The following is a 22,885-nucleotide window of genomic DNA, read 5'->3' as shown; positions in this document are numbered from 1 at the left end:
TAACTCTCCAGGCACATTTATCAACAAACATTGCCAAAAGCAAAGTATATAAGGAGTAACCATATTGCCTCAGATTTCTTGAAACAAAAGTTTGACTGAATCAGGCAGCTGGTTACATAACAATAAACAATGTTAAGAGTTTTCTCTCAGAGGAAGAGAAAAAAACCATCAACTTCACCCCAGACTATTACAAGTATACAAATATTTACTTCAAAAGCAGAAGAGAACACACAGAATACACAGGATTTTAGAAAATAATCATTGGACACTGTAGTACCTGAAACTGTAAAAGAAAATGTCTAGTTCAGACTCAGTAAGGCAGGGAAACCAGACACAAAGCCCACAACCACACATTTACATAAAAAGAAAAGGAGTACTTGTGGCACCTTAGAGACTAACCAATTTATTTGAGCATAAGCTTTCGTGAGCTACAGCTCACTTCATCAGATGCATCCGATGCTTATGCCCAAATAAATTGGTTAGTCTCTAAGGTGCCACAAGTACTCCTTTTCTTTTTGCGAATACAGACTAACACGGCTGTTACTCTGAAACCACACATTTACATGACATTTTGAAAATGAATTTGCTGCATATGATTTCAGGGATGTTTGTGGGAGACACAGCTTTTTCCTGTACAAGTTTTTCATAGTTTTAATCATGTACTTTGCTAAATAATGACGTTTTATAACTTTGAGGGGGAAGGAATTCATTACACAGAAGGTGTTTCCACGTCTGCTGGTTATAAAGGCTGGCTCCTGCAATTCTCGCTAATGAGAACAGGCTGTCTCCTTCCAGTACCTACTGAGAATCCCTCCTGTTGTGAGGAAATAACAGATTTTGTGAACACAACACATTTGATTTGAGCTGTCTGCTTTCCTGTCTGGTGAACAGTGGTGAAGTAGTAAGTACAGCACTGGTGTAGATTGTCATCACCTCCCTTTGGGAGATCTGAGTACCTACTTTTCTTAAGGAAGCATCTGGGTGACCTTGCTTCAAGAAACCAACACTTGATGCTGCCAGTCTGGTGAATTATTGGCATCTTCCCTTTCTGACTCAGTTCAGACCTACCTCTGCCTCTATGCCATCCTGCAGCTGTTCCCGACTGCAGAGATAGATAAGTTGAAGTCCCCTCAAAGCTGGCGCTAAAGATACAGCATTCTCCAGGATGACCCCTCAGCTGTGGAACAAGCTTCCACCTTTCACCCAAAACAGTCTGGGACCCGTGAATTTCAGATCATGCTGTGAAACCATCTTTTTGCCCATCTGACTAAGGTGGTATTTGTTTATTGGAGAAGGAGTTTTGATGGGAAAAAATCCCTCCAATTTGTTTGTGTTGGGGTGGAGTTTCAATAGGGATCTGTTGCAGGTTTTTTGTTGTTGAATTGTTATTTTGAATTATATCAAAGGCACCCAGAGAGGTGCTTTTACATCATTATAAATTGAAATAATACTTAAATATATAAATAAATAATGGGCGTAGCCCCTAAACATGCAACTAGTCCAGGGGAGGTCCACTCACATTAATAGTTTTCTGGATCACACCAAAGCTTACTCAGCCAACGTTTTGAAAAGTGAGTGCCCCATTTTAGAGACCTTTGGCCTTTCAGAAGTGCTGGACACCCACATCTCCTTTATTTGCCCTCAGTTGGAGTTATGGATACTCAATACTTTTGAAAATCAGACCCAAGGTGCCTCAAGTTGAACATTGAAAATCCAGACACCCACAGTCAATGGCCAATTTTGAAAATGTGGCCCTATTAGCTAAACTGTGCTTTAAAAACAATGATCCAGGTGGTGTAGTTCTGCACCAGTCCCCCACCAGGAGCTCCAGAAGGCATAGGCAAGTACAGGGGAAGCATGCAGCAACCACACCCCTTAACAGGAACAGTGTATTCCCACTCAGTGATCAGCCAACTCTGACGACTGGTGTGGAGAGAGGAGTGGGACTGTCTGCATGCCCCTAATGAGACAGGCTAACACTGGTAGCCAGCAACAGTCCTTGCACACAAGGAGAATGCAAGGGCTGCAGTTGTGTCATGTCCAGAACACAGGAGTCAGCTGCAATCTGGCCCCCCAGTATTTGTTTTTTATATACGTTAAGACTCAGAATATCTTTTCACATCGGCATTTGCAATGTAAAAAACTGATGTGATTGTGTTGCTGCTATATCTTCAGTGCATGATGGTTGCTGGTTCCGTCCATACTAGCCTGTGGTTCACAAGGGACTTTGTCGTCACAGTGATTGGAGCACAAGGTGTTCTGGAAGCTCTTTTTAACTGTGACCGGGTGAACTGTTTACGAAATTTTCTGCATGGAAGGAAGAGAGAGAGAGAGAAGGGTAAATTTCTGCCCTAAACTCTGCTCAGCTGCTCGCTATCAAAAATAAAAACCAAATGCACCATTACTTAAACCCTATCAGAGGGGACATGCTAGTTTTGGGATACGGAGACTTCTAGGTAACCCGAATGAATCCAGTCGTTTGTGACTCAGAGCTACTGCCAGCCAATGACCTTTAAGTGGCCAAAGAAGAGTAAGTTGGTGGTGTCTGTTAAGTGTTTACATTAAAATAAATAAATAAATAAATAAATAAAACCAACACCTTGTGCCAGAACTGGCACTCAGTTGCATCCTTGTTTGTGATTTCAGCACAGGATTGAAATGGCTTAGAGTGAGCATTACCGCACCCCCCAAGAAATGATGGAGCATGCAGAAGGGGTGGGTTTGGAGCAATCTCCACTGGCATTATTTGCGTGGTATCTGTTCTGTAGATCTGTCAATCTGGCACCTTTCACAAGCACTAAATTCACTTCATATTTGCAGATTATAAATCAAACACATTCACTAAAGATGGCCTTGTGGTTTTTATTGGAATCTCAAAGTACAGTGATGTCTGCCTGAGTCTGCAGAGAGCCTGAAACAATTGTTTAAAGGAGGGAATTGCACACATTCATCTTAATGGACTGTTAACTCTGAAACCTAAATATGACAATCTGTGGCATACTGAAAATGTGAGTCCAACATAAAATTGAATTAAATATCAAAATAAATAACAGGAGCTATTGAACTGACTTTATTCATTTTCATACTGAATTCAATAAAACTGTCCATTTTTACAGATTTATCTGAAGCTGCTGCAAAATTTGCCGCAGAGTACATGGGGCTTTGGCCATGTCAATTTATAAAGCAGAACATAGTGACCAAAATAAAACAAGTAGCCAACAATAAACAGAGGGTACTAGAGTATTATATGAAGTATGGTTTAGACATGAGAGGGTGTCTTACAAGTAAAACTATTTGACTATTTTATTTAATGTGCACATACAGACATTTAGTTATCATAACAACATCAAAACAGTATAAGCCACAATACACTACCATGGTTTCCACTCTCATGCCCTAGAATATAGCAGGTTAGGATCCAGGATTATTCGGTATTAGGCAAGACATCTGTATAGCTCAAAGACCAGGAAAAACACAGTCAGAAAAATTAAACCTGCTATTTTAACACCATCCTGGAAATATATGAGCTTCAAAGAGTTAATAAAGTGCGATCATGTGACAAGGCAGCGTAATTTTAAGCCTTAAGATATTTCTGATTGACTGGGAAGGAAGTGAATACTGAATAGTAAGGCCCAGACAAGTAAATTGTCTCCCTTAAAAAGTGTCCATTCCTAGCATAAATATAGAGCCTGAATTTATAATCCCTTAGTGCTGTGAGAAGTTGTTGCTCACAACAGAAGTCACATTGACTTAAGTAAGGATCATTCCCCTAGGTACTTGCAGGATTGGGCCTCTATTTTGTTTTCAAAGCTTGAACATAAAGGACTAACACTGTTAGTGCTCAACTAGATACCACTGGTTCTGTCTCAAATATTTAGAAATCAGATTATAATTTGCCATTTTGAAATGTTAATATGGCAACCTTACAAGCTGTCAAAAAGATCCCAGAAGACAATGCATCATAAAATTCACTCTTGTAAAACCTGATTAAAAGCCAACACAACCTTCAGTAATAGAACAGTGAGGAGCTTAATTCTAATCTTATGTTTTGTATTTCATTCACAAGCACAACAATTCACCTGATTCAATACACAGATCAACGAATATGCTCCAATGTTATAGAGTTACAACTGACATAAAATGTAATTACATTAAAATGATACACTGTTTTGATATCATTAGTCAATGAAAAAAAAAATAAAGTCAAAAGGCCTGATTCTGATCTCACTTACACCAGTGTAAAATCAGTGTAAGGAAAAGCAGAACCAAGAGGATACATGTTTTAGCCTCATTATGTCAAGCAAGACGTCGTAATAGTGGGCCAGATACTTAGTGTAAATCAGCATAGCTCCATTGAAGGAAATGTTGTCACCAGAATTATGTCACTTGACACCAGCTGTGGAGCTGGCCCAGTATTTCTAGTTAACTAGGGTTGTGTAAACACATCCAGAGCTATTTTTTATTATTATTTAAGGGTTGTGTTTCCTTAAAAAAGACGAGAAGAATAGGAACCACAATAGGTTTGATTAAGCACATGAACATTTAGATGATCATTTTACTGATGGCCAAAAGCTCTGAGGAGTTTGAAATCTAAATACAGCCAAAGCTTTTGAGATTCACCCATCACACTTTATAACCCTCCTGCATTTATAAACATCATGTTAACAACAATGTTAAGGTTGTGGCACTAGCTGACATAAGATACGAAATTCAGAGATAAGGCTTACAGTCCGTCTTCCACTCACAACATTTCACCTTTTCTCTATACACACACACACACACACACAGAGTGGAGTGAAGTAAGGGAAGAGTCACCTTTGAAGTTCAATTTCATGTGCCTAGGTCAATTTATTTTTTTTAAGAAATGTAAGGTTTTTATTGTCTGGTGGTAGTTATGGTGGATGAATGGATTTAATATCTTTAATGGTGATAACATCCTTTACAGTTGTTATGAAAGCGTGATTGCCATTCCCCTGCTTTTCCCTTTGATTTTTATATTAGTCTTTGAAGTGTGATGAGTTAAAGATGTCATTAGAAATTCTAATTAAAAAGAATTATATTTCTAGTCCAATAGAAACTAGAGGTATATATGGAAATGAACCAAACCCTCAATAGGAAATTGGCCTGGTGTGTGTCATTTAGTTGTTACATTACAGTAATATTTTCAAGTCAGTTTTGCACATAACTCAAAAAATGAGAGTAACTGGGAGGAAATTGCTTAGAAGGCACAAAGGGTGTCAAGACTGATAAACCTTAAATGCTGTCTTTTTTAAATAAGCTGCTTTATGAAATGCTCTAACTAAGAGCAAGGGGTGAGGGGTATTGATAAGTATCAGGCTATTAGCCAGCAGTTCGTATGGGGCCTTCTTGGTTACACTGACAGCCTAGTACAGATGACACTTTGAATGGTATGCAATTTATGAGATTCAAGAGTCTATGTCTGGAGGTGCTGCTGTAAGGCCTGAACATCATTTAAATATTTTAAGAGTTTGCTCTAAATGTATGAGATGACTCTTTTCCAATACCACAGAAGCTTCTTTCCCCTTCCTCCCCCCATAGTTCTTTTCAGATTTTACATCAATATTTATGGAGAGAAACTATTCTCTGTGAACAATAGTCAAGAGACATTCTTGTCACTTTGGAAAGATACAACCAGAATGTCTTACTAGCATTATGTCATGTTTTCAGAAAGCAGGTTATCATTAAACCTGCTTACCCATTGCTCAGATAGTTTTATTCTAATGATCAGCTATAGATATTAAAGACAAAGTAACATTTTCATTGTAACTTTTCTTTGTGGAGAGGAAGGATCTTGGTCCTGTGTTTAAAGCACAGACTAGCACTCAAGACAGCTGGGTTTGATTCCCAGATCTGCCACTGATCTGCTGTGTGACGTGGAGCAAATCAATTCACATTTCTCTTTTTCTGTTTCCCCTGCCACCCTGCGTCTGGACTATCTCTTACCATGTGTTTGTACAGTGCCTAGAATAATGGCATCGCTAGACACCACTGTAATACAAGTAATAAAAAATAATAAACAATGCTATTAATACTAATATAGTTCCAGCTTTGTCACAGATTTTGTGCACCACCTTGATTGTCACCTAACCTTTTGTGCTTAAATTTGCCCTGAAAATGGCTTAATTCACTAATACTTTAAAGGTGTTTTGAGATCCTCAGAGGGCACTACTGCAGTGCAAAGTACTATTATAAGTCTAGGAGGTTTTGGAATTTATTTTTGGACCTTTCCTTTAGCTCTTGAGTGCTCACTCTCTTTGGTTCTAATATTTACTGTTTTCCCATGTCTCGGTTTTGTATTTCTGTTTACCTGTAGCTTCTGTGTTCCTCTGAGCTTGCCAGTAGTTCAGGAAGTGGTCTGATTATTCAGCTGGGCTTCCTTAACAGACTTCAGTATGGGGGTTGTCTCTGACTGCAATGTCAGTTACAGTGATGTTCAGGGTATACAAATTAACTTAAAAGAAAGTGATACAAAATTTAAATATTTGATATGATAAATCTTGCTAAACAGAGAAGGAAAACAAGCTGCTCTCATTTAACCCTGGCAATTTAAAATATGTGGTAGGAAGCACTGTGTTTTTGCTCTCATTTGAACAGTTTGATGAAAGGCCATGAACACATTCATTAAAAACGTGATTTGTTTTTTTAATATCAAAGTTTAACCCTCACTCCTGTTCCCCACTCCATTTATGCACAAGGTCAGATTCCCTACTCATATTAAATGAATTCTATAGACTTCTGTGGAGCCACTCTCCATTTACACCAGTGTGTAAGGGAGAGCAGAATCTGGCCTCCTGTTATTTGTTGGTGCTTAATCATTTCCTGCAGCTTAACTTTCTACAGATACATACCCCTCTTCAGGCAGTATCTGGAACACGAAAGCAGGTTCTTGAGTTTAAGTTCAGTTCACCAATCTTCTTGTTCCATCCTAGCCTAGTTGATCATTAGACACATTTCCATTTGCCACTAACAATAAGTGAACCTCAAAAGACAGAAACATTTTGTTCAGTTTGGATAAGTTACCAAATTCCAGATATAGTTCCGAGATTTTTTTCTACTAAAGGAAGATTCATTAAAAAACAAGATTACCTTGAATTTACTAACATATACCCACCCCATGGAGCTTGGAAAGCTGTCTACAGTTCAGGTTTGCAGAGCAAGGAGGCCCCAAATTGATTCCTGTACACTGAATAATTTATGCTGTGTCAGCCGGGTGATGAATCTCATTTCTCCCATTTTTTACCTCACATATAAAGATTCTAATTTTGCATTTTACCAATATCACTTTTCATGCTCATCCACTTACTTCTCAGAAAAACTGTCCTTCTGGACCTAGATAACGAAAACATGATTCAAAACTAGACCCAAAGCAGCATCAACATGATAGTGGACATTTTTTCTGAGCCTAGCAACAAAACGAGGGGAAGATCGCTCAATAAGTCAGATAAAATTGGAATAAAATGTTATTTTTGATTCATCCTGAAATACTCCTACCGTAGCACATTAATTCACAATTACACTGTAGCATTTTTCATCATTACAACATCCCTGTGGGATAGTGATTGTTACATCTGTTTTAGAGAGGAAAAAAGAGAGCGCAGTACGACTAGTCAATCAGTAGCGGGAGTGGCACTAGAACCCAGGAGTTCTGATTCCTAGGCCTTGTGCTTTAAGCACTTGACAGTGTTTCCCATTCTGCGCCAGGTACCATGATTGACATTTTGCAGGACAATGGGTTTAGACCAGGCCTGCTGGGAGCGGGGGCTGGCAAAGGGGGCAATTGCCCAGGAGCCCGAGCGATTTAAAAGGGCCTGGGGCACCTGGCCATCGCTGCTGCTGCGGTAGCAGCGGTGGTGGCCAGGAGCCCAGGCCCTTTTAAATCGTTCGGGCAGGCCACAGGGCTCCTAGGCACCCACCAGCAGGTCCCTACTCCCCCCGCAGCACCTCCAGCTGACAGCAGGCCCTGCCAATCAGGTCATCCCCATCTCCCCCCAGTGCCTCCCACCCACAGCTGTCAGCTGTTTGGTGGCGTGCTGGAAGCACTTGGGGGAGGGGAAGGAGCAGTGGTTGGGGAGAGGTAGGGCAGGGGCAGACCTGGGCCATGCATGGCCCAGATGCCAGGAGTGGAAGGGGCGGCACCAGCCCCTTGATCAAGCCACTGAGACTCTGCTCTGCAGTCCTGCGTGGTGGCTGCCTGAGAGAGCCTGGCTGGGAAGGTGACTTCCGCTCCCTGCCCAGGCCCAGGCTTCAGAGCAGCGATTAGGAGGGGCTGGCGGTAAAAGCAGCTCCCTCCTGCTCCTGCCCACCAGGGAGCATGGCAGAACATGCTGCGGGGAGGGGAGACAGGCCCAGCAGGAGGACAAAGTGCCCCCAGGTACATGGGGTGGGGAGAGCGTGGTGGTGGCCCTGGGCTGGGCAGGGAGGGCGGCATGTGCCCTGCCCTTTAGATCATGCCCCCCAACTATGGAGAGGCACTAGTTGTATATGGAGCGCCCTTGGGGGAGGGGACGGAACAGCGGTGGGAAGAGGTGGAGCGGGGGTGGGGCATTGGGGGAAGGGGCCTATGATGGAGTAGGGTGTCGAGCACCACTGGGAAATCTTGCAGTCGGTGCCTATGCTCCTAGGCGTGCGAGGGGTGGTACCGGCAGTGGCAAAGGCAGGCGGGCAGGCAGCCCTGGTCATGCTAGAAGAGCACGCCCAGAAGCACAGCCGGCAGCTTACTGGGCACCAGCGGGGGACCCATTGACTGTTCTGCCCTAGGTACCGGAATTGATGTTGGTGGGCCTGGTTTAGACACACCTTGTCCATTAAGGATTTCCACTATACTGCACTGAAAATCTCAACTCATACATTTAATCATGTAGGCCCAGATTCAGCAAGTGCCTAATTTCAATCACGTGGGGAGTCCCACTGACTTTAATAGGATCACACGTGCTTAAAGTAAGACTCATTTTAATCTAGCACTTTGCTTTACAAATCATTTCTGAAGAAGACTGTATGTTCAAAACACCATTGCTATCTTTAGTTTCTGTTTTCAATACAAATATAATAAAATCCTGCTTTTCATTTTTCTTGAGCATTTAGCTCTGTAGGAGAAGACATTTGATCCTATCAGTATTTTCCCCTAGAAAAACCCACCACTACCTGAAATGATATTTACCTGACCTTCTGCAATTATAATGTTGGGTAGGATTTTAGTTAAGAGACCTATGTGCAACACAAGAAACGTTTTTGGGGGGCGTTGCGGGGTAAGATTTTTATGAGCAAATTCTTTTTTGTTTCTTTTTCTTGCTTTGTGTGATTACTTCAGGATAATTGGTTTTATCTGGGCTTTATTGGTCTGTACAGTACATTTTACAGTGTCATAGGTTATAATCTCATCTGGGGTTCAGGGAAATATATAATGTTTTTCTTTCATTAATAATACATATTCTTTTCTTGCAAGAATATATGTTCTGACTGGCTATTTTTGGATGAGCGTCTCGGTATTCTGTGTCTGATATAATGCCATATGTAAGCACTGTGAATAAGAGGCTCTTCGTCATTTGGAAAGGATTGAGAATCAAAATTATTTATTATTTACCAGAAGGAGATTAAGGGCAAAATTCTCCTTATTGAGCTGCATGCTGGAGCAATGATCCACCTCACTGATCTCTTGCATAATCAGCATTTAAATTCCATATAGAACTTCTATTGCAGAATACAGAATAAAAACACACTACAGGCAAGAGAGGAGACTTTTGACATAGGTTGGTTTGATATTCTAAATTCAAAAAATATCCCCATTTGAAAGACAAGGAAAGTATTTTATTATTGTATTAATAAATTCATAGTAATCCTAGACTGTTATTGTTTTAATTTTCTGACATTAACAATTCTACTTTCATCCAAGTATTTCATGGCCCTAATTTTACAACATCCCTGTGAGTTCGGTAAATAGTCATTTGTCCATAACAAATGGACGAAAGGAGAGAGAGGTTAATATTATTATAATTATTTTTGTATTATCATAGTCCTTAGGAGCCCCAGTCATGGGCCAGGACCCCCTTGTGCAAGGCAATGTACAAACAGAACAAACTGACCCAAAGAGCTTTCATTTTAAGTGACTTGGCCTATGTCCCTCTGTGACGGAGCAGGGAGTAGAGAGTATTAACCTGGTAATGTTGCATGGGAGTTTTACTAGTTTACTGTCTGCATTAATACTAAATGGTGGTAGGATATAAGGGTGTGACTTCACTGAGGAATGATACTTGACGGCCAGCACATAACCTATGGTGGCTGCCCTGTGTAACCTGAGCCCAGGAGGGGGTTGGGGCTAGGTGACACCTTCATCCCGGGAAACTGGACAAAGGCTGGAGGAGGAGGAGCCGGGGTGTGTGGCTGGGTGAGACTGCTGAAGGGAGTTTCAGTTTGGGGCTGGCTGGGAAGACAGGGGGAGACCCAGAACCTGGGTCTGGGCTCCCCACTCCCCAAGATGGACATGACTCAGGGATCCTGTTTTCTGTACCTACAAGCTCTGTTTTAGACTGCGTTCGTCTCATCTAATAAACCTTCTCTTTCACCTGCTGGCTGAGAGTCATGGTGAATCGCAGAAAGTGGGGGATGCAGGGCCCTGACTTTCCCACACTCCATGACACCCTCCAGCAAGACAGAGACAGAGGTGAGAAAAAGGCCATGTCTACACTACCAGTTTTTGTCAACAAAAGTGATGATGACACCTGAAAGACGACGACATAAAAATCAGAATTTCATGTTCATACTTGAGCCCTCTGTTGGCAGATCGTGTACACACTGGGGGCATCATTGTCGACAGCATGTGAGTACCTATCCCACAGTCCAGCTTGACACCTTCTGTCACTAGGTGTTGTGGGAAGGCAGAGTGGATCGCAGCGCATCTGGAGATCTGGCTAAATGTCCTGTGATGCATTGCCTTGTGTCCCAGTACTCCATGGGCTTCTGGCTTTCTTTAGCAGCGTTTTTGCAATGGCCATTCTCTGCTGTGCACCCCGGCATCTTTGTGAGAAGGGATGTAACCTGCACTGCTCTCCTATGCTCTGATAACTGTCATAAGACATCGTGGATAGCAGTGAAGTTAATCGTCAAGTTCCTAACTGAAGAAGACTCACAGGCACCAGACATTCTGCATGACATGGATAGGAGGAGCAACTTGATATTGCTTTTGGCATTCACAGAGTAGCTGCATAGGGTAGACCATTGCTTTTGGGCTTGGAAAACAAGAACTGAATGGTGGGATCATATCGTCATGCAGGTGTGGGATGAAGAACAGTGCAGCTAAAGTGCAGTGCTACAAAACTTTCAGATGCAGAAAGCCGCCTTCCTGGAACTGTGTGTGGAGCTCACCCCAGACCTGTGGTGCGAGGACACCAGAATAAGAGCTGCCCACCTGGTAGAGAAGTGTGTGACAATTCCTGTGTGGAAGCTGGCAACTCCAGACTGATACCAGTCAGTCACAAATTAATTTGGAGTGGGGAAGTCAACCAGTGGAGCTGCGTTCATGCAAGTGTGCAGGGCAATAAATTGCATCCTGTTACGAAGGGCTGTGACTCTGGGAAATGTGCATGAAATAGTGGAGGGCTTTGCAGAAATGGGTTTCCCAAACAGTGGAGGGTGATAAATGGCGCACATATTCCAATTCTGGCACCAGATCACCTTGCAACAGAGTACATCAATAGGAAGAGGTACTGCTCCATGGTGTTGCAGGAGCTTGTGGATTACTGAGGGCATTTCACTGACATCAACGCGAGGTGGTTCAGGAAGGTGCATGATGCATGCATCTTCAGGAACACCAGACTGTACAGAAAGCTGCAAGTGGGGACTTCCTTGTCAAACCAGAAAATTACAGTGGGGGGATGCTGAAATGCCCACAGTGATCCTGGGAGACCCTGTTTCCCCCTTCCAGTCGTGGCTCATGAAACCTCACACAGGAAACCTGGACAGCAATAAGAAGCGGTTCAACAACAGGATAAATACGTGCCCAATGACCATTGAATGTGCCTTTGGCATATTTAAGGTACGCTGGCGATGCCTTTATGGCAGGCTAGACCTTAATGAGGACAATATTCCCATGGTCACAGCTGCATGCTGTACATTGCATAATCTCTGTGACACTAAGGGTGAAAGGTTTGCTCAAGGGTGGAATGTTGAGGCAGATGGCTTGGCTGCTGATTTTGAGCAGCCAGATACCAGGGCTGTCAGAGGGGGGCAATTCAAATCAAGGAGGCTTTGATGCAGCACTCTGACAATGAGCACCAGTAATGTATATATCTGTCACCAGTGTTAGTTTTCCTAGGATGCAATGGTGTCATTTTGGGCCTTATGTTCCTGTAAGAAACACTAATAACACCTGTTCATGTACTGGTAGTGCCTGCAGTCTCAATTTGTAGAAAAAAAATAAAGGTGATTCACCATTAAAAAAACTTTGCTTTTATTGAACAAGAAACAGCACACAAACACTCGGATGCCTGCTGGAAAAGGAGGAACCAGGGAAGGACTGACTTTCACAATTGTGTGTAGGTCCAGCTATCATTGTTAAAGTTGTCTGAGGGGGTGGAGTGAAGACAAAACCAAGAAGTCCCGAAAAGTGGAAAGGACTGTGTGGGTGGAGTTTGGGGTTGGGGGCATAGAAAAGTGTTCTGAATGTGCTGCAGGGGAGGGCAACAAGGACAAGTGCAGAGTCCTGCACTTAGAACGGAAGAATCCCATGCACCACTACAGGCTGGGGACCAACTGGTTAAGCAGCAGTTCTGCAGAAAAGGACCTGGGAATTACAGTGGATGAGAAGCTGGATATGAGTCAGCAGTGTGCCCTTGTTGCCAAGAAGGCTAATGGCATATTGGGCTGCATTAGTCAGAGCATTGCCAGCAGATCGAGGGAAGTGATTATTCCCCTCTATACAGCACTGATGAGGCCACATCTGGAGTATTGCATCCAGTTTTGGGGCCCCCACTACAGAAAGGATGTGGACAAATTGGAGAGAGTGTCCAGCGGAGGACAATAAAATCATCAGGGGGCTGGGGCACATGACTTATGAGAAGAGGCTGAGGGAACTGGGCTTGTTTAGTCTGCAAAAGAGAAGAGTGAGGGTGGATTTGATAGCAGCCTTCAACTAGCTGAAAGGGGTTCCAAAGAGGATGGAGCTCAGCTGTTCTCAGTGATGGCAGATGACAGAACAAGGATCAATGGTCTCAAGTTGCAGTAGGGGAGGTCTAGGTTGGATATTAGAAAACACAATTTCACTAGGAGGGTGGTGAAGCACTGGAATGGGTTACCTAGGGAGGTGGTGGAATCTCCATTCTCAGAGGTTTTTAAGGCCTGGCTTGACAAAGCCCTGGCTGGGATGATTTAGTTGATGGTGGTCCTGCTTTGAGCAGGGGGTTGGACTAGAAGACCTCCTAAGGTCTCTTCCAACCCTAATCTTCTATGAGACTATGATTCTAAGCAAGTATTTGCTCAGTCTCCAGCACTATTAAGGACTGCAGCATCTGCGTTTACTTCTCCATTACTTTAATCATCTTCTCAGTTGCGTCCTTAACAAACACTTGATTCTCTTTTCTATCCTGCCGTTCGGCTTCCCAGCACTCCTTACATTCCCTTTTTTCTGCATTGGAGCACTGCAGTACCTCCCGGAACACGTCTTCTTTGCTGCATCTTGGACACTTTCTTATCTGGTGGAGACACTTGGCAGGGGTGTGTGGAGTGTTCCTGAAGGCCATATCTGGTGAGGCACAGAGTACAATGCACAAAAATGGGATTGTTAAATTCACACACAGCATTTTAACATTCCAGTTATATATTCCTTTTGCAACATTGCAATCAGTTTCTCACTGTCCCTAGCCAGGCACACATCTCAGTGAACAGCCAAAGTATGGTGTGTGTGTGTGTGTGTGTGGTGGAGCACCAAAGTATGGTGTGTGTGTGTGTGTGTGTGTGTGTGTGTGTGTGTGTGTGTGGTGGGTGCTCCATATGGGGAAAAGAGAACACACTCTTTGCAAGGGTTGTGGTGCAGCATTCTATGGAAAAAAAAAATCTAAAATTCTCCTGCACTTTTCCACAGGCAGGGATCATTCTAGCAGACATCTCACTGCTTAGGGTGAGCAGGGAAATGAGAGTACATCTACTCCACGCTTGTGACTTCTGCCCTGCTCCCTATGCTGCTCGCCAAATGATGCGGGAAAGTTTCCTACAATGGGGGAAGGATCAAAGCTGCTCTGCCACAGAACCTTTGGCTGAGGATTGCCGAGCACCTCCAGGAAACTTTCCTCAAGATCTCTCTGAAGGATTCCCAGGAGAGCTCAGCGTGCATCACACCCTGTTCCACTGTACCTATTAGCTACATAGGGAAATGTCCACCTCACAGAAACACAACCAGCATCCCACATTTCTATACCCTGAACCCACCTCCGCACTACACAAGTCACATCCACTTACCAGGTGTCTCATCTCCTGCTTCTTGCTCTCTGGAGAGCAACTGCTGACACTGGTTAGGTACCTCTGGAGTGGAGAACAGTTCCTGGCTGCCTGCCCCAGCGGGCAATCCCGCCAGGAGCTGCACATCCTCATCTAACTCCACCTCTTCATCAATAACTTCATCTTTCAGGTTAGGTTCTCTTTCCACCACCTTTGTTCCCTCCGAAGTATCCACAGGCCTCTTGGCGATGGAGGTGGGATTGCCACCAAGGGTACCGTTGAGTTCCTTATAGTACCGGCAGGTCTTAGGTGAAGCCCCTGAGTGACAGTTTGCCTTCCTCGCCTTATGGTACACCTGCCTCAGCTTCTTTATCTTCGCTCTGCACTGCAGCATGTCCCAATCATAGACCTTTTAGCAAAAGCCTCGAGAAATCTGCCTGTAGGTATCCCAATTCCTATGGGTGAAGCGCAGATTGGACTGCGCAGCCTCCTCTCCCCATATACTGAGCAGATCCAACAGCTCTTCAGTGATCCAAGCAAGAGAGGATTTGGTGCGATAACCCACCATGGTCATCTGGGAAGATGTGATGAGACCTCTCCACACCAAGCCAGCAGGAAATGGAATTTCAAAAATTCCCAGGGCTTCTATGGGGGAGGGGCAGATGGTTTTTACCTGGCTGCAGGGCAGTGCAGTTCAAACTGTTGACCAGAGAGGTCATGACGGGCATTGTGGGACACCTCCTGGAGGCCAATTAAGATGATGAAATCAAGCGCTGTGTCTACACTGGCACTTTGTTGAGAAACATGGAGGCAAAAGAAATAAGTCGCTTGTTCTGGTGGATGTATTTAGTCGCCAAAATCTTTCCTGTCAAAAGTCACATTGCAGTGTGTATGCATACTCTGTTTGGTCGACAAAAGGCAGATTTTGGCAACAAAACTTGGTAGTGTAGACAAGGCTCATAGACTATCAGAGTTGGAAGGGACCTCAGGAGATCATCTAGTCCAACCCCCTGCTCAAAGCAGGCACAATCCCCAATTTTTTTGCCCCAGATCCCTAAATGGCCCCCTCAAGGATTGAACTCACAACCCTGGGTTTAGCAGGCCAATGCTCAAACCACTGAGCTATCCCTCCCCCCCGAGGGATAAGGCCTAACACTCAGGAATCCTGACTCCTAGGGTGCTTGCTTTAACCACTAACACAACACTCCACTTGTATTCTTCATCTGAATACTTTCACCTTCTAAAACAGCATAAGTTACAAAACGAACCAGCCTTGTCCCCCTTACATATTTGACAAGAGCAGACAACTATCTTCGCTGCTGGCTTTTGCAGACATTCTGTTCTTTCCAGTATTTTATATTTAAAATCTCTGTACAGTTCTATAGTTACTTATGTAAGATACAAAGAGAGAGTGATAAGTATCACTTGTTTCTATGCCAGCCTCAATTGCATTAATGACTCTGGGGTCATCCATTTAAAAGACCTTAGAAAGTTTCAAAAATATATTAAATGAAGGAAAAAAGAAAATAAATGAAGGCACTAAAGCATAGACTTGGAACAGATTTAAGCTTTCTAATATAATTTCTAAATGAAGAATCCAATAAACGAGGGTTACTTTAAATTAAAATCATTATGATGTGCCCAATTTTGATCTGAGTCTTAACAATGTGAGGTTCATTGCCATTGTATATCTTCACAGCTCTGTTTATATGCCATGGTTTTATCTGATATCTAGTTTAGTGGACAAATTAAACACTGCGAATCTGTCTTGCTATAAAGAGAGTAATTCTAACCCACCCACCTATGGATTCTGCCCTGGTCCCTATGCTTCTTGTCTGTGTGCTGCATTGGTCCCTGCTCAAAATCAGCAGCCAGGTGGTCTGCCTCAATACTCCACCCCTGAGCAAAACTTTCACCCTTAGCTTCACAAATATTATGCAACGTACAGCATGCGGCTATGGCCAGGGGTATATTATCCTCACTGAGGTCTAACCTGCCAAAAAGGCATCACCAGTGCACCTTTAATCTGCCAAAGGCACATTCCATGGTCATCCGGCACCTACTCAGCCTGTTGTTGAACCACTCCTTACTGCTGGCCAGGTTTCCCGTGTAAGGTTTCATGAGCAACAGCTGTAAGGGGTATGCCAGGTCTCCCAGGATAACTAAGAGCATTTCAACATCCTCCACTGTAATCTTCTGGTTTGGAAAGAAAGTCCACATTTGCAGTTTTCTGTATAGGCTGGCATTCCTGAAGTTGCGTGTGTCATACATCTTCCCGGACCACCTTAAATTGATGTCAGTGAAATGCCCAGTGATCCACAAGCATCTGCAACACCACAGAGAAGTACCCTTTCCTATTGATGTACTCCATCACAAGGTGGTCTGGTGCCAAAATTGGAATTTGTGTGCCATCTATCACCTTCCACAGTTGGGGAAACCCATTTCTGCAAAGCCCTCCACTATTTCACGCACATTTCCCAGAGTTACAGTCCTTCAGAGCAGGATGCAATTTATGGCCTGCACACTTGCATCAACGCAGCCCCAACAGTCTACTTCCCGACTCCAAACTGATTTGTGACTGACCAGTATCATTCTGGAGTCGCCAGCTTCCAGACAGTGATTGCCACACACTTCTCTACCAATAGGGCAGCTCTCATTCTGGTGTCCTTGTGCCAGAGGTCTGGGGAGAGCTCCACACACAGTTCCAGGAAGGTGACTTTCCTCATCCAAAAGTTCTGTAGCCACTGTCGTCATCCCAGACCTGCATGACAATACGATCCCACCATTCAGTGCTTGTTTTCTGATCCCAAAAGCGATGGTCTACCCTATGCAGCTGCTCCGTGAATGCCAAAAGCAATCTAAAGTTGCTCCTATCCATATCACACACCATGTCAGACAACTGGGAGTCTTGTTCATTTAGGAACTTCATGATTAACTGCAGTGCCATTTGCAATGTGTTAATGACAGGTATCCGAGCACAGGAGAGCAGTGCAGGATCCATCCCTTCACACAAGGATGCCAGGGTGCACAGCAAACAAGGGCCATTGAAAAATGCAGTGAAAGAAAGCCGGAAGCCCATGGAATGCTGGGATGGTAAACAATGCATCATGGGATATTGCGCCCAGTCCCAAGATGTGCCATGATTTGTTTCGCCTTCCCAAAAGACTTAGTGGCAGAAGGTGTCAAGCTGCACTGTGGGATAGGTACTGGCAGTGCCTATCAATGCTCACACTGTCAATGCTAGTGCCCCAAGTGTGGATGCGCTCTGCTGACAGAGGGAGCGAGTGTGAACATGCAATACTGATTTTTATTATAGCGCTTTTTGAGTGTTGACATAACTTTTGATGACAAAACTCTGTAGTGCAGACAAGGCCTAAGGCACAGAGAGACTAAGGCCCAGCTAAAGGGATTTAGGCATTGCAACACAGAGTGTTGCTGCACTAAACTTTTAGGTTCCTAAAAAATCTCAGGAACAATACTGCAAACCATAAGCCCTCAGTTAGATGTCTGTGCTCCCCTTACAATGAATGGGGAGAGACAGGTGCCTTAGAATGTGATCCACAAAGCCAGCACACTTGGCAGGGAGCCACCTAAGCTACCAATGGGAGATACCAGTGAGAGGTGTGTCTGCAAAACCCTGCCCCTCTCATGGAGTTCAGCACCTAAGTCTGGGCTTTAGGAGGTGCTTATCTCTGCTTATATTCCATGAACTGAGGGAAGACAGGCATTCAGCCACCTAAATCACAAGCTCAGAGGCCGCCTAGTAGATTGGGCCCCTCAAGTGAGTTCACACAAAACAGGGGGGAAGCATGGAGGAGGAGAAGAGGAGACCCTCCCTTCAAACCTCGTGAGGGGGCGAAGGGTTTGGATCTACCATCTCTCAAGTGAGTGCCCTAGCTACTGAGTTCCAGAGTGGTAGCCGTGTTAGTCTGTATCAGCAAAAAGAACGAGGAGTACTTGTGGCACCTTAGAGTCTCTAAGGTGTCACAAGTACTCCTCGTTCTTCTAGCTACTGGGGTATGGGATATTTTGAGGTAGGGTTCCCTCAATCTCTACTGTTGAAGTTGTTCCACTTTAATTAAATAATTGAATAATTAAACATTAATTGAGCCAAAGGAGGAGTTAGAATGACTATATAGCCTAGTGGTAATAATTAGGGCTGTGTGTCTGTCATAGAAGTCATGGAAGTCACGCTCAGGTGACCCCCGGGACATCCACACCAGCCACTGCTCTGGCCCCCAGGCAGCAGTCCCCAGCCGGCCGGAGCATCCATGGTCCCCGGCTGGCCGGCTGCAGCAGCCATGGTCTGTGGCCCCTGGCAACTGGTGCCACTGGCCACCGGCTTCCTCCACAGGAGAGGTCCCCCGAGCCCCTCCCCCAGCAGCAGCCTCCCCCCCAAATGCTCCCCCCCCCCCCCCCGATTTAAACACATTTTTAGTATGTCATAAACAGATCACAGGCCATGAATTTTTGTTTATTGCCCATGACTGGTCCATGACTTTTACTAAGAATAGTCGTTACTAAATCGTAGCCTTAGCTATAATCAGTGCCTTTTCAAGCTGCCAATAATGTATGACAAATTTCAATATATTTCAGAGTTAAAGGAACTTGGAAAATATATTTATATTGATTTGTTTGTCTGAACAGGGAATAGCTGCTGTTCATCAGTAACGCTACCAAGCCTTCAGCTGATTGCAGGGAGGGGCACTGCTACGCCCGTATGCAATCAATTGAAGGCTTAGGGCCTAATTTGTGAGAATTCCCTGCAAATTAGAGATGAACCACTGCTCAAAAGCTTTATCCAGTTTTGGTAGGATTCTAAATCGGGATCCAAACTCTGAGGCAAATTTTGAAATTGTGCCTATCTTTACTAACAGTGTTGAAAATCTTTAAGTGAAAGGTAAAAAGAAGGTTGTATATATTCTCATTTAAAAAAAAAAAAAACCTGTGTAAAATTTACTAAGTAAGGCCCGTGACCAGTTCAAAAATTGAAATGATATATATAGGAAAAGAGATTTCCATTAAAATAGTGACTAAGACTGAGTGCAAATCAAAATGCATATGCAAATCTATAAAGTCCTATACAGCTTCTGCCCTAGCTACTTCAGACTGCCCCCACCCCACTGTGACAGCTGAAGTCAGCAAAGGTGTTTCAGTGAAGAGGTAGTAGATTCAACGCTTGAAGTAGGGGATTCACTGGGCCCATATAAACTGGGGATATGTGTACTAATGTAGCTAGTATCAAACTAGGATTAGTTGCATTGGTGAAACCCATGTTGCAAAGATGTAGGTGATATAGGCATAATGATACAAATATTCCCAGTAGAGACTCTGGAATTCATTTCTCCCACTGCTCGAAGAGAACTGGAATGTTGGCCTTTAAACGAGTCATCTCTTTTCTCAAGCATTTCCTAAGGGTTTGGTGGAATATTTATTTCTAGGGAATGTCATTTTTCTTTTGTGCCTTAAAAATAATAAATACATAACAAAATTGAGTGTTGGTCTGAAATGCTATATGTATGTCATGAGATGTGAATGCATAATAAAAATAAGGGTGGTGTCCGTTTGATAAGGAATATCGTAACGATTGGATGTCTAACATAGTGAATGCCGGTGGAAATGAGGTAGGATCAGAGGCCAAAATAGGGAAAGAACAAGTTAAAAATTGCTTAGATAAGTTAGATGTCTTCAGGCCACTAAGGCCTGATGAAATAATCCTAGAATACTCAAGGAGCTGACTGAGGACATATCTGAGCCATTAGTGATTATCTTCAAAAAGTCAGGAAGATGGGAGAGATTCCAGAAGACTGTAAAAGTGCAAATATAGTGCCAATCTATAAAATGGAAAATAAGGACAACCTGGGGAATTACAGACCAGTCAGCTTAACTTCAGGACCCAGAAAGATAATGGAGCAAATAATTAAGCAATCAATCTGCAAACACCTAGAAGACAATAGGATAATAAGTAACAGTCAGCATGGATTTGTCAAGAACAAATCATGTCAAACCAATCTAATAGCTTTCTTTGACAGGGTAACAAGCCTTGTGGATGGGGGGAGTGAGGGAAGTGGTAGACATATATCTTGACTTTAGTAAGGCTTTTGATACACTCTCACATGACCTTCTCATAAACAGACTAGGGAAATACAACCTAGATGGAGCTACTATAAGGTGGGTTCATAACTGGTTGGAAAACCGTTCCCAGAGAGTAGTTATCAGTGGTTCAAGGTCAAGCTGGAAGGGCATATCGAATAGGGTCCCACAGGAATCAGTTCTAGGTCAAGTTTTCTTCAATACCTTCATAAATGATTTAGATAATGGCATAGAGAGTACACGTATAAAGTTTGCAGACAATACCAAGCTGGGAGGGGTTGCAAATTCTTTGGAGGGTAAGATTAAAATTCAAAATGATCTGGACAAACTGGAGAAATGGTCTGAAGAAAACGGGATGAAATTGAATAGGGACAAATGCGAAGTACTCCACTCAGGAAGAAGTCCAGAGTAGAGCAACAAAAATGATTAAAAGTCTAGAAAACATGATATATGAGGGAAGATTGAAAAAAAATGGGTTTGTTTGGTCTGGAGAAGAGAAGACTGAGAGGGGACATGATAACAGTTTTCAAGTATATAAAAGGTTGTTACAAGGAGGAGGGAGAAAAAATGTTCTCCTTAACCTCTGAGGATAGGACAAGACGCAATGGGCTTAAATTGCAGCAAGGGAGGTTTAGGTTGGACATTAGGCAAAGCTTCTTAAGTGTCAGGGTGGTTAAGCACTGGAATAAGTTGCCTAGGGAGATTGTGGAATCTCCATCATTAGAGATTTTTAAGAGCAGGTTAGACAAACACCTGTCAGGGATGGTCTAGATAATACTTAGTCCTACCATGAGTGCAGGCGACTGGACTAGAGGACCTCTGGAGGTCCCTTCCAGTCCTATGATTCTATGTCCTTTATCAAGGCAATACACTGTGTATTCTAAAGGTATAAGAGGGATGGACTCAATACAGTAGGTTGCTTCCATCTCTAACTAACGTGATTCTGCTAAGAAAAAGAAAGGAAAAAAGCTAATAAAAGATATTCTGTTCATATAGTGAAAGTTGTAAAATCTCAAGTTTCAGATTTATTACTTAATAGTTACATTCTGACCCCACAAAAACTATTTTATTAATCCTTTTATTATTGGGTGTGGGGCAGGATAATTGCTAATATCTTTCTCCATCTTTTCATTTGGATGGATTAGGCAAAATCAGAGTAGGATTAAGTAGCATTAAAAGGCACATCCTTCTATTTTTTAAGCTTTTCTGTTTTTAACATAAAGCAGATGCCTCAAATTAAAGCGGATACATAATATTATTATATTTTAATTATTTGGAATGTAGCTAGAGAAGCATTTTATTCTGGAGGAGGATCATATCACTAGCTATATAAATAGCTTCTATGATGCAGTGCTGGCTCTGTAATACCTCTTGGATAAATTGTCCTATTAGTAAAAGGGAAGCCAATGTTTGCTGTTAACAGCTGAAGATCATGTCGTAGTTTTAGTTAACTCATTCCCAGTGGAGATACACTTGCTGTGAGAAGATTTCTAACGGCTTCAGCACTGAAAGGAAAGAAGCATTGATTCATTCAGCAGTAGTTCTGCATACAAATATTCTGTTGGCCCATCAAGGAAAAGAATACAAAAATCTGTTGTAACCCATTCAGCCAATCAGTTCATTACGGTTCTTAAAATGGTAAGTGCTGAAAAACTTCATTTTCAACATGGTATAGCAGGTCTCTCTATATAAATATGTTTATTATGTATGCACATAGAGTGTACTGGTATATACGGAGTCTGTATGCACATAATCATACTGTATATACAGTATGCCAAACAATTGGCAGTAAAAGTTTTAAGCAACAGATATATTTTTCTTGATCATCCACAACTACATTACTAATTTTCTTTGCAGATTACAGTTTGTGTGCTATATGTTCAATGAAAATGAATTTGTTACATAGAGTCATGTATATTAAAGTTCTAGATGCTGTAATATGATTTATACTCTGTGTTCAAATATATAAATCCGTGGGTGGTAACTTAGTACTATGAATCCAATTTCACGAAATATATTCATTCCCCACATTAATCTAAAAAATGGGCCCAGACTAGAATCTACATTATGGTTGTTTTATGAGAAGGAAGAAAACAGCAAGTTATCTTTATACCACACCTGAGTTAGCGTACACCACAGGGAAACACTGTGATAGATATAGTATATTCTCCTAACAGCTTGCATCCAAATATATTAAAAAAGTAATTGAAGGTCTCATAATGAGTAGTTGTAAAACAACTAGAGCTTTCAAAAGAATGCTTGTTCCAGGCACTGTGCAGAAATACTTTTTCAAGAATCAGGCTTTTATTTACATTTTTTCCCAGAGATTTTAAATTAATATCTTATG

At 42.8% G+C, this 22,885-nt stretch overlaps 1 long non-coding RNA gene across 1 annotated transcript in view; it reads right to left on the bottom strand.

The window, feature by feature from the left end:
- Positions 1–469: 469 nt before the first annotated feature.
- The window catches only part of LOC122465203, a 45,007-nt gene continuing 22,591 nt past the window's right edge, over positions 470–22,885 (bottom strand). Inside the window, exons 3-5 of the long non-coding RNA XR_006289871.1 lie at positions 6,870–7,000; positions 6,329–6,472; positions 470–2,307 (exon numbers count right to left, since the gene is read on the bottom strand). This is a non-coding gene — a long non-coding RNA (uncharacterized LOC122465203). The remainder of the gene's footprint in view (positions 2,308–6,328; positions 6,473–6,869; positions 7,001–22,885) is intronic.

The sequence above is a fragment of the Chelonia mydas genome, chromosome 3, assembly GCF_015237465.2.
Source record: "Chelonia mydas isolate rCheMyd1 chromosome 3, rCheMyd1.pri.v2, whole genome shotgun sequence".
In the NCBI taxonomy this organism is placed as follows: domain Eukaryota; kingdom Metazoa; phylum Chordata; order Testudines; family Cheloniidae; genus Chelonia; species Chelonia mydas.
The sequence above is the reverse complement of the archived record's forward strand: the minus strand, read 5'-3'. Positions and strand labels throughout refer to the sequence as shown.